Source organism: Magnolia sinica, chromosome 15, assembly GCF_029962835.1.
Source record: "Magnolia sinica isolate HGM2019 chromosome 15, MsV1, whole genome shotgun sequence".
In the NCBI taxonomy this organism is placed as follows: domain Eukaryota; kingdom Viridiplantae; phylum Streptophyta; class Magnoliopsida; order Magnoliales; family Magnoliaceae; genus Magnolia; species Magnolia sinica.
Window position 1 is genome coordinate 9,647,569 of NC_080587.1, and position 12,466 is coordinate 9,660,034.

General features: G+C 37.8%; 1 non-coding gene across 1 annotated transcript; it reads left to right on the plus strand.

The window, feature by feature from the left end:
- The first annotated feature begins 863 nt into the window (after positions 1 to 863).
- Positions 864 to 970, plus strand: LOC131228321 (small nucleolar RNA R71). The gene has a single exon (XR_009162829.1). It is a non-coding gene; the product is annotated as a small nucleolar RNA R71 (small nucleolar RNA).
- The last annotated feature ends 11,496 nt before the right edge of the window (positions 971 to 12,466 follow it).

Here is a 12,466-nt window from a genome sequence, read left to right on the forward strand (position 1 = left end):
TGTCCTCTTCTGACTCTTGAGGCTTTTTAAGCCTAACCGGAAGGGTTTTATCAATAATCTTCCCACTCCTAAGAGTGGTGATGGATTTAGTATGCTTCATTTGATTTGAAGAGCTTGGGTTGCCAACTTCATATTGCAGCTTTGGTTTGGGAAGAGGTTGAGCTGAGAGGCACCCCTTATTCCCAATCGTGTTTTCAGCCTTAAGTCCTTGTAATGTTTTGTTAAGGTCTTGCAAGACTTGTAGCATATCCTTATTGAACTGATCTTGCTTTTCAAAATGTTTTAAAATCAGATCCTCTTGAGGTTTCTCTTGTTGTTGTTGTGAAGTCTGATTAAAGAAACCTTGAGGGGTATCAGTTTGTCCATTCCTCCAACTAAAATTTGGATGATTTTTCCCACCAGGATTGTACGTATTAGAGGTAGGTCCATTGAAAGGTCTTTGATAGTTATTTACGGCATTGGATTGCTCAGTCAGTACCTCTTGAAAGGCAGATATGGTTGGACAATTTTCAGTTGTGTGACTGTTACAACCACAAATACCGCAAACAACTTCCTTACCCTTGTCCTTCCTTGATTCCATGGCCTCGAATTTCTTTATGAGATTAGCCACTTTAGAATTGAGATCATCATCCTCTTTCAGAAGGTATACTCCACCCATTTCCTTTGATTCAGTGGGCCTAGAAGTGGTATCTAATTTTGGGTATATGTCCCATGCTTGTGTGTTTTCAGTAAGTCTATCCAAGTAATCCCACACATCATCGACATTTTTATTCATAAATTCTCCATTGCACATTGTCTCAACCAATTGGCACATGGAAGATGTCAATTCAACATAGAAAAAATGTGTAATGCACCACGTTTCAAATCTGTGTTGTGGGCATGAGTTGACAAGATCCTTAAACCGCTCCCAACATTGGAAGAATGTTTTATCCTCCTTTTGGACGAAGTTCATGATTGACTTTCTAAGGGTGTTCGTTTTGTGAAATGAAAAAAATTTCTTTATGAACTCCCTTGTCATGCCATTCCATGTACCAATAGATCGGGGACGTAGTGAATGTAACCACGTCTTAGCTTTCTCTGTCAAAGAAAAGGAAAAGAGTTTCAGCCTGACCGTGTCCTCAGACACGTTAGGAAAGTATAAGTGGCTATGATTTCATCAAACTCTTTCAAGTGTAGATACGAATTTTCAGATTCAAGCTCATGAAACTTTGGAAGGAGTTGAATCACCTTTGGCTTGATATTCATGTGTCTCGTATTTTTGAGAAAAACCATGCATAAGGACATACTCACCCCCGCTTGTTGTAAATAATCTCGTAAAGTACGAGGTGGGGGTGCTTGGTGCACCTCATTCTCATCTTGGATGTCCTCCACCCTAGGTTGGCATAGAAGAACTTGATTTGAGACCATAACCTCAGTTAACTCTGAGGATCTCAAGTGGTATCTAATCCTACGATGGATAGATAACCCCTCAACCAATCCTCCTTGAGACGTAGAGCGTTGTCACGAACCCACTTGGGCATGAAACACTCGCAACCCTCAATTCAAAATCTAAACCTATATCTAAAAGAAAGTAACAAATACAAATCTAGAAAATAAGAGAAAAAGAGTTGGAAGGAAGTTACCAAATTAGAAGTCCTAAATTAAGAACCTGCAAAACAAAATAAACCAAGTTAATTTTTACAGATAGAAAGCCTAGAAATAACAAGAGATCCTAAAGTAAACTAGTTTCTAAAAAAAGAAAATTTTCTAAAAGGAAAAATAGAAAGTTACTAAAAACAAATTAGGAAAACTGAAAACCTAAAATAGAAAGACAATTAGTTTCTAAATTAGAAGAAATCCTAGAATTAGAAAGTTTATAAAGATAAAACCTAATCTAAAATAGAAAATAGAAAGACTAGAAAATTAGAAAGATATTACCAATTTAAAATGTGTATGTCAAGGTCCTACAAAACAGGAAAACAGATTAGTTTCTAAAAATAAAAAAAAATTCTAACTTAAAATTAGAAAATCCTAATCTTAAACTAATCCTTGATCGATTTAGTATGGGAGGTACTGAGCCAGTTAGTACTTGTTCACCCCCCAAGAATAGGGTTGTGATGTAGTAATAAACTCGGTGAGACCGAGGTCGAATCCCGAGGAATTGATACTTGTACGTTACCTGAAACTTGGTAGAACTAGAACTAGAATAAGATGAAATTTAAATTGAAAGAAATTAAGGGAATAATGGTGAAAGTATTAATATAAATTTTGTGAAATTTAAAGGTAGGAAACTAGGGTGCCAAGGATCCACTTGTAGAGATCAGGGCGATCTACGGTCGATTTATGAACTCAACTGGACTTTGAGTCCCATCTTCATCCAGTTGGAAATATAACCTGAAAATCAAATCTGAACGTCTTTTGATCTAGCTTTCAAGAGATAAGATTGAAGTAAATTAGAATGGATTCCATCACAAAACCATGCCCATGAGACAAAGCAAATAACAGAATTAAACTGATCTACAGTCAATCTGGGAGATGTATGAACGGTAGGAAGGGTGCCGTCATCCAACCAGGCCTAGGAGACGATGGTGAACAACAGTACTTCCTGACTTCATAATCACAAAAAGGAAAGGAAATACTCAAAGCCATCGCAGATCTATTGTAATTTCAGTCACAACAAACCATTAAAAACTAGAGAAATTCCTTTAAATAAAACTAGCATCAAATTCAGTCTAAACATGAATCAAAGCCTTAAAATCAGTCCCATCACTCCACAAGCTTCACCTCTTAGCCCTAGCTAAGAGGTTAGCTAACCACAGACATGATTAACTAATTCTTAAAGGAAAAGAAAAGAAAAACTAAAATAGAAAAACTAGAAAAAAAATCACTTGCACTCACATCCACAATCGGATCCTCCAGATCTCTCTCTCTTACTTCCTTTTATAGAGAAGGAATGGGCGGTGGTTATAGTCGGACGAACCGACCTCTTTTCACAGTCCAAATCGCAGCAGGAATAGACCTCTGTTCCTGCATAAGGAGAACGCACAAAACCGCTGCGTTGGATTTGTGTTGGCGTGGATGACCATCTAATCCATCCATTCTGACACCATAGGAAGAAGTATGACCCCCTTCTCAAGACTTTGAACGGTCTGGATCATGCATCTGATCACACCCTTGATCATGGAACTGCCTGAAAATTCCGGATCTCACGATTGTGCGTAAGCAACGCCATCGAACTAACGCTGGACGTTGGTGAGGCCCACTTCTTGGTGTTTCTCGACAAATCCAGTACGTTCATTGGATTTATCACGGAAAACTGGTCGAGTATGGTGAGATTGGAGTGATTTCAGTGTGGCCCGCAGACTATTTCATTGCACCATTTATCTTCCGTTTAGACGATTGGAAATCTTCCTTTATTTCCTTCTAGGATTCTGACACCTAAGACGTGATCATAGGGCCCTTCAAAATCTGATGGACGGTCTCGATCATCCGTACAATTGATCATGGTGGCCCACGAAAACCTGTCCGCAATCTCTGTTCAGCGGCGGCAAAAAAGTAATTTAAATTCCTTTTAGGAAAGATCGGTCCAAGCTTCTGTTGACTGATTCCTAAGGTGCGGTGTTCATCCAGTGCACGTGTACTGTGCACACGCACCATGTAAGGTGGGTCTCAACTTGATGTATATAAGAAATCTAATCCGACCATTCCTTTCCCTAATAACTTTAAGACATTGATTCCAAAACCTAAGCATATCCACTGATCAGGTGGGCCCCACTTAAGGATTAAAGGGGATGATCTATTTGTTGGGCCACTTATACAGGGATCCAATGGTTCAAATTTGACGTGTACAGTTAATCTATAGTCCTCAGTCCATGTATGAAGTTTCGAGCCGAACAGATGATGGAAGCCCTGTGATCTTTCATTTTGGCCGACTTTCAGGCCACTTGAGCTTTATTTCCTCGATTTTCTCGAATCTCTGGCATGTAAATCTGTCGATGTTTGGTCCCCTAGAGTCCGTCCCTTGCCTTGTCGTCATCAGAGCATTAATTTCATGCTTTTAGTATCCTTTTTCAGTCCAAGCTCCTAATTACACCCTACATCACAAACACGATTAAAATATGACATTAAGCATTATCATGTACACAAAATCAGGTAATAATTGGGGTCTGATATGCAATATTTGACCCTCATTACTGATTGCTGTAATAATGTAGCCTAATAATGGCCATTGTTAAGTCCATTATTTTTTGTGGTGTAGTTTACTTGAGCTTTTAATTTGCCTCATTTTTTGCCTCATGTCTTAGAATAATCTGGAAAAAAAAATTAAATAGATGTTGTGGACATAACACATACATCATAGTAGGGTTAACGAAGTTCGTGGTCCAGTTTTTGTCTCTTTTTTTAGCCCAGCCTCTCTTTTAAACAGAAAACACTTTTTATTATTGAGATTTGACTACTATTTACTGATATTTACTCTCGATCAAACAAGCTTATCTTAAAAGAGGGAAACAACCTCTCACAACGAAAAAGCAGGCAACAAAGGGGAGATTCTAGGTTGGCATCGAGTCGAGTCGGACCGAATTGGGTCCAACTCGACTCAATCCGAATTTTTCAAGCAACTGATCTGAACTCGATTCGATCCGGGACTGAGTGTGGGTCAGCTGACTCGATCCGATCCGATGCACTGCTGGCCTAACCCGAACTGAGTCTGACTCGGTCAGGAAAACCGAGTCGGATGGGGTTGGGTACAGTTCGGATCGGGAGGCGAGATTAGGGCAGTGCAGAGGAGAGAGAAGTGGGTGGAGACATGGAGTACAAGTCACGGTTAAGAAGCGAATTGGTTGATGGTGTATTGACGTAAGCAAGCTTTGTGGGTCAAACTATGAGGTATGTGTTATATCCAAATCGCCCATCCATTTGGAGAGCTCGTATTAAGGCTTGGGCCGAAAAATAAGACAAATATAAAGATCAGCTGGACCACACTGCAAAAAACAGCAGGGGTTTGAACGTTTACCATTGAAACCCTTTTGGAGATCACATAAGTATCGAAACAATATAACATTTATTTTTCCTATTCATCCATGTATTTTTAACCTTATTAACTAATTAGATGGAAAATAAACGTTATGATGGGGCCCCTGTAACTTTGATCTCATTTGAGTCGTTCGTACAACTTGGAGCTCGAGGTGCGTCGGCGCTCGTCTTCGCACGACACGTATCTACACCAACTACATAGAGTTGTATAGTTGGCGTGTACCACACGAAATTGGATTGCTAACTCAATATGCTCTTATCGTACTGACTAAACTCTGTTTGGGCCCACCGTGAATGCATGTGTTTATCCACACTGTCCATTTGTTTTTCTAGATCATTTTAGGGGTTGAACCCAAAATTGATGCATATCCAAAGCTCAAGTGGACCTTACCACAGGAAAAAGTAGAAGTATTGATTTCCACCATTGAAAACTTTGTAAGGCCCCAGTGATGCTTATTTGTCATCTAACCTATTCATAAGATCAGAAAGACATGGATGAAGGGAAAAAACAAATATCAGCTTGATCTAAAACTTCTTTGGCCCCCAATAAATTTTCAACGATACATGTTCAATTCACACCATTTTCGATGGTGTACTCCACTTGAGGATTGGATACACTCCATTTTTGGGGAAAAGCCCTAAAATTATCTGTTAAAAGAGATGGATGGATCAGATTGGATCGGTTCGGTTCAGATCCCGGATCGGATCGGATCGGTCCGGATTGGCCACTAATTTGAACTCGATCCGATGTAAGGTCGGATCTGAGTGGGCCTACTTGATCCGACCCGATCCTGGCCTTCGGTTCGGATTGGATCGAGTCGAATCCATTAAATCGGTTTGGATCTGTTAAATCGGGTCAGATTATGCCCAGCTTTATGGGAGATGGAGATCCAGATGAAACTTAATATTTTGAACTTTTGATAGAACATTAAGCTTGCATGACAACTAACATAAGGGGCATAGTTCCGATTGCTGGGTGTCACACGCGTCAAAGATCCAGGCCATTCATCAGGTAAGGTATGGACAAAAAAATTGCCGGTCCAAGGTTTACTCATACCACACTTATATGGGAAATATGGGTAGTTGTGTTCCCACATTTCGTTTATCCGGATAGCTGTAATTTGAGTAACGCCCTTGGAAGTGGATTACGTCTTGCCCCCACTGGACGGAATGGATCCCAGGGCTCTGCGGGGCCCATCATGATGTATGATGTATGGATTTTATCCACGTCGTTCATCCATTTTTTCATATCATTTTAAAGAATGAGCCTAGGAATGAGTCAAATCCAAGGCTCAAGTGAACCACACAATGGCGATTGAACACTAACCATTAAAAACTTCTTGGGTGCCGTAGAAGTTTTGGACGGTGGGCATTAGTAATGGTGGGTGTCATTATCCTTGTTACTTCCCATGGTGTGGTCTACTTGAGCCTTAGATCTGCCTTATTTGTGGGCTTATATCCTAAATTGATCTGAAACGATTTGTAAAACAGGACGAACGGGGCTGATAAAATATATACATTACAGTGGGGCCCACAGAGTGTTGGTACTTCTTTTTTTACCAACATAACAGGTTGACTCGTTCAAATCACTATCCTTATGCAAACAATGCTATGATGCATGCCAAATGTTCCCCCATTTGGTAGCATAGACTCCTGTGATTTTAGTTTTTTTGGGTAATTTAATAATGAGGATTTTGAAAGTTTTGGATTTTGATTCTTCTAAAATGTAGCGAAAGAGTCTTTTTTAAATTCTACTTGAAAGTGAATATGTTTAAATCTTTTTAATTTCGTAAGTTTCAAAATTCAGTGGACTCCACGAGATTTAAACTAACACGGCCAAATGACCCCTAGCCTACGGGTGTATGGGGAAGTTACTATATCCATACGAGGGTCCGAGATCCCTGACTATGGGGCCCATCATGATGTATGTGTCTTATATCCACACCATCCATCCATTTTATAGCTCACTTTAGGGAATGATACCAAAAATGAAGCAAATCCAAATTTGAGGTGGACCACAATATAGGAAACATTGGTAATCGATCGTGATAAACTTCTCATGGGCCACAAAGTTTTCGGATCAAGTTAATATTTGTGTAGTCTCTTCATAAAGGTCTTTGTGACCTTATCAACAAGTTGGATGGAAAATAAATATTTTGGTGGGTCCTATGAAGTTTTCAATGGTGGGGATTTAATCATGACTGATTCTTGTGGTATGGTCCACCTACGATTTGGATCTGCTTCATTTTTGGGATTTAAGTCTTAAAATGAACTGTCAAAACAGATGGACAATGTGAATATAAGGCAAATACATCACAGTGGGCCCCACAGGTAGGGATCCACCCACACTGTAACATCCCGAATTTTCGCAGCCCGGGTACATACTCGTGCTCGAGAATTCCGAGTATTAATAATGTAAAAATTGGATGCTTCAAAATCACATTTTTTTAATATATAGATAAATCACATCCAGTTATATTCACGAAGGTATCCATTCATGATAATAAAACGACTGTATTTATTATTTCATTAGAATAAAAGGCATATAAATAATTCTTTAATGCCCTCTCAATGAGAGCTTATTATATTATTAAAGTTTGCAGTGGAAAATAAATAAAACAATTCGTAGTGTTATCCTTATTTTTTTCTTTTCGAAAGAATCTTCCATAGAATGATTATCGGCCGTATCATCAACTTGTAATTCACCTGCAATATCTATATGGTTGAAGAAGGTCAATGCCCTAATTATAATGATGGTTATCCTTTAACATTAATAATAATTTAAGAGATTCATAAGAATAATATAGGGTTTTGATACGTCTCGTACTCCAACACTATGAGTGGTATTAGTATGCGCAACCAATATATATATGAATGCATGCCTAGCAAAGTGTGTGTAGTCCATCATACATAGTGATCACCACAATATGAAATATAGTTTATAGAAAATTCGACTTGCCCCGCATTCTCACACTATGGAGATTCACCGGCGTGTCCAACATTAATGTGAATTCATGTGAATATCTCAAGGCGACACAATAACGTGATTGGAGGATTTACCTGACACGTTATGTTCATAGAGCAACTATTTGTAACATTCCATCCCGATAAGTGATGTAACACGCATGATAATTTACTTACATCGATTGTACACCACTCACCAAACTATGGGATTACGTGCCGACCAAGCGGACAACTACCTGAAACAATTACCTTCACGATAATATATATGAACCACTATATATGAGTCCTATAATACATCACTTGCATTAATAGAGAAATAAATCGAACCATGAAGGTTTGGAATTCCAAGACACATGCTCAAGCCCTAAAGGGAGGTAATGCAAGGCTAACCTAATAAAGGAAACAAGTAAAATTAAACCATCTCAATAAAAGAGAAGAGTAGCAAATAAACTAACTCAACAAAAATAAAATGTGAGGAGCAAAAGACCAACTCAATATATAGTGGAAGCGCACGTCGTTCTCAAAATTAGCAAAGAATAAGGCTTGTATCTATCAACACACATAAATTCATAAAAATTACGCATAATTATAATCATACCTTAACCATAATTCTCAAATGGATAAAAAAATTGATAATGGTAAACTAATCAATTGCATGGAAAAATACATTAATATGAAAGTATGCAAAAACAAGATGAATCATATCAACTCAAATTAGTGTAAACTTTAAAGGAATTCCTCATCTTAGCCTTAGATCTAAACCCCAGGTAGATCTCGATGTAGGAAAGTTTTACATGAATCATGACATCACTTGAACAAGATGGAACACCACACGTGTGGATGAGGAGGATGATGGGTAACTAGGCTTTCTCTTTCTCTTTCTTGGACGAGAGATCATAGATCGGGGTCTAAATTTCGTATAACATTGCAGTTATATGATACTAAATTATGGTCTAGATTTGAATTGCAATAGATGACAGAAAGTGATTAAATCAGAAGACCCAAATTTATTAAGAGCTGGTAAGCCTTGAAATGATAACTTTGCGCCTAAGGAAAAACCTACCAAAGTGAGGTCTTTATATTTCATACTTGGTCCATATTATGGGCAATCCAAGTCATTCATATAAAGAGAAATATCCTACTACAACCACCCACGAGGTTTCTTCACTCGATGGACACCAAAATTAATGGTTAAGGGGCTGACTTGTCATTTGGGTCATTTTTATAATGATGTAAGGGCTAAAATTTGATACGTATGGTTAATTTATGATGCATAAGCATAACATAAAATTTCACATCAAACGGATCGTGAGAACTATATGATCTAGAATTCAATGGTTTAGGTTAATGGCGTTTTCGTAATTATTGTTGATATGAGAGTTTTGAGAAATCTAACGGTTCCACATGGTTATAGGCACGTTTCTAAGTAATTCTTACAAAAGAACTTATATCTAAATCATTATGAGTAAAGAATTATTCACCAAATTAATTAAAAAAATGTACATATATTAACCAACATAATGAATAGTCAAATGACATGTTAAAAATAGAAAAACTTGATGGTTACTACTCTAATAATGTATATAAGTGAGTGTAAGGTCAGTTTTGTAAATGGATGATCACAAGTGGATTTTTGAAGTGATCAAGAGACAGAACATGTATACTGTTAGATTCAAGTGACTTGTTTACATGTGTAAGTTTATAAGATTGTAGTTTTAATGGTGGGTTAAACATATTCATAGGTGGTGAACAAGAGAATGAATCATAATTTCAATTTAATATGTGTATGAGTGGATGTCGATATCAAGTAGTTAGTTTACTATGATCAGGTGGTTAAAACTCAAAATGGACGGTCAGATATCTTTACCTATCGGTGAATAGTTGGCTAAACGGTTGGTTATGATGGACAAGTGAGAGTACTTAAATATATGATGATTTTGTCTTAAAATTAACGGTCAAATGACTTAATCTATGAATGAAGATCATTCTCAACGGTCAGATTCATGTTGAAGAATAGATGTAAGGTTAGGATAACTAAATTGGTATTGTACACATGTCTATACTAAGTTAAACTTCATGGTGACACTTGAGAACTTTCAATACTCGGGTATTGAAAAGTTCGGGGTGTTACAAGCCGTGACTATATTGAGTAGGGTGATCATGTACGTTGATGGCCGAGTTGTTTGTTTCTTCCTTTAGAGAGGATGAGCTTTTACAACTCTCCAATCAACGAGTTTTCCTCCTTAACTAAGAAACAGGTGGCAGTGGCAATGGGTCGATTCAACCGTAGGTCCACGAGCCTAATCTGCTCCTAATGGAAGGTTTGGGCCAAAGATGAAATGATCATTGGAATAAGATTTAGGATCCCCAACACAACTCATTAATGAGTGTGACTTGGCTGCGACCCTTAACCACCGATGTGCATGAGACCTTAATTGTAGAGCTCACCTTAATATATGCATTGTATATCCACGTCGTCCATCTATTTTTTTAGCTTTTTAAGGGTATGGTCCTAAAATTGAAGCAGTTAGAAATTTCAGGTGAACCATACCACATGAAATAATGGTTATTGCCTGTTAAAAACGTTTCACAAGGCACAAAAGTTTTAGATCTAGTTAATATTTGACATTTTTCCTTTCATTCATGTCTTTGTGACCTTATCAACATGTTGGATGGTCAATAAACATTACGGTGGACCCTATGAAGTTCCTAACGGTGGGAGTTCAATAACAATTATTTCATGTTGTGTGGTACACCTGAAATTCCTATCTTTTTCATTTTTGGGACTATGCCTTAAAATTTTTGAGAAAAATATATGAACATTATGGATATACAATGCATACATTAAGGTGGGCCCTACAGTTCCATTGTCACAGTCTAGTCGCACCTCATCAAGATGACTTGTCACAACCCGTCCAAAAACTCAAAACAAATTAATAGGCTATATGTACGGATGCATGCCCATGATGCATGTGTTTGTATGTATCCAATAACTGACTAGTCGGACGTGTCTTCAGCAGCAGTTCCATTCTTGAACCCGAGCATGACTATCCGGACCCAATTACAGATAAATGGGTTGGGTCAAGTGATGCTGGTGCACAAGGAAATCCGAAACCAACCCATTTCACAACTGAATACTATCACCATTTCAATATTTTGCAATTGCAAATTGCACCCTTCCAAACACCGTCAGAGCCATGCAAGGTATTTAAATTTATAATTGTTTATGTTGCATGCTGGCCGCATGGTCTTTGATTGGTCATGCAACGCCTGCCAACCTTATTTTTGCGGGCCTTCGGCACCAGCCATTGTACTGACAGCGACCGATATGATATGATACGGAGTACGCTAGATTTCATACTTATTTTTTAATGCCTCGTTGTAAACTTGAAGGTTGTCCACCTAACTCTAATTCATTGATCCTCGAAGGGAAAAATCATCTGGATCATCGCATGAGAAAATTAGAACCCGTCAATAATAATCATCAGATTGGAGTATTGATGAATCCATCGGGTTCTATGTGTTGTCAAGGTGCCTTTAATCTGTCCAATAGACTTCGGTGAACTGAATTCCAATAAGGTTGACTGAAACTCCCTGTAATGTTCTCAGTCAACTAAAGTTGATTTCGGTCAACTGAGAGTTTTTGTAATGTTTTTGGTCGACCAAAGGTCACGTAGGGTTGACGAAGTAGAATACTTAAGTTTTAAAAAGTGTGGATTTTGTTTTTAATTTTTTACAGAATTATATAGGGAAGCTTCTAAACACGATTAGAATATCATAACGAGAACTTAAACAATTTCTAGAGTTTTGCTAGAAAAAATCTCAGATTTTCATCTTGATGGGTTATTCTATCTCTTGTAACTTTTATATTATAGTGGATCATTTGTTATTTGGTGCTGTAGTTTTTTTCTATAATAATTTTTTTTACAAGTAATATAAAATTTATGTTTCTTTATGATTATTTGATTTTCATCTGTCTATTTGCTTGTTTGATTTATTTTGAGATTGCTTCTGCTCCTAGCATGCAGCGGATGCGCAAAACACTTTTATTGTCCATCGCACGACACTGCTGTATTCACTGCCAAGTACCAAGCACCGGCAAATGCAAACTGGCAATTCTTGACAAAAGACATGTTACTAGTTTAATAGCAAAATCTGCTATTATTTCAGGCCCACCTAACTTCAATCCACCTACCTAAGAAGGGGGAAATCATCTGGACCCTAACAGTCATAAATGCAAAAAGGGAGCTGGTCGATTTTAGTTGTTACACTTACATCACATCATTTGATTGTTCTGTTGGGCTCCATAATCACTAATCGCTGACTGATACGTGTTTGCCACAGGTCACAGGGCATTGTTAGATGCCAATCTGGCAATGTTTTGTAGAATATATGTTATGAATTAATTTAATCACTAGATTTCATGAATGCTTTTATTGTCTTGTAATAAAATAGATGTGACCCACCTAACACCAATCCACCCACATGA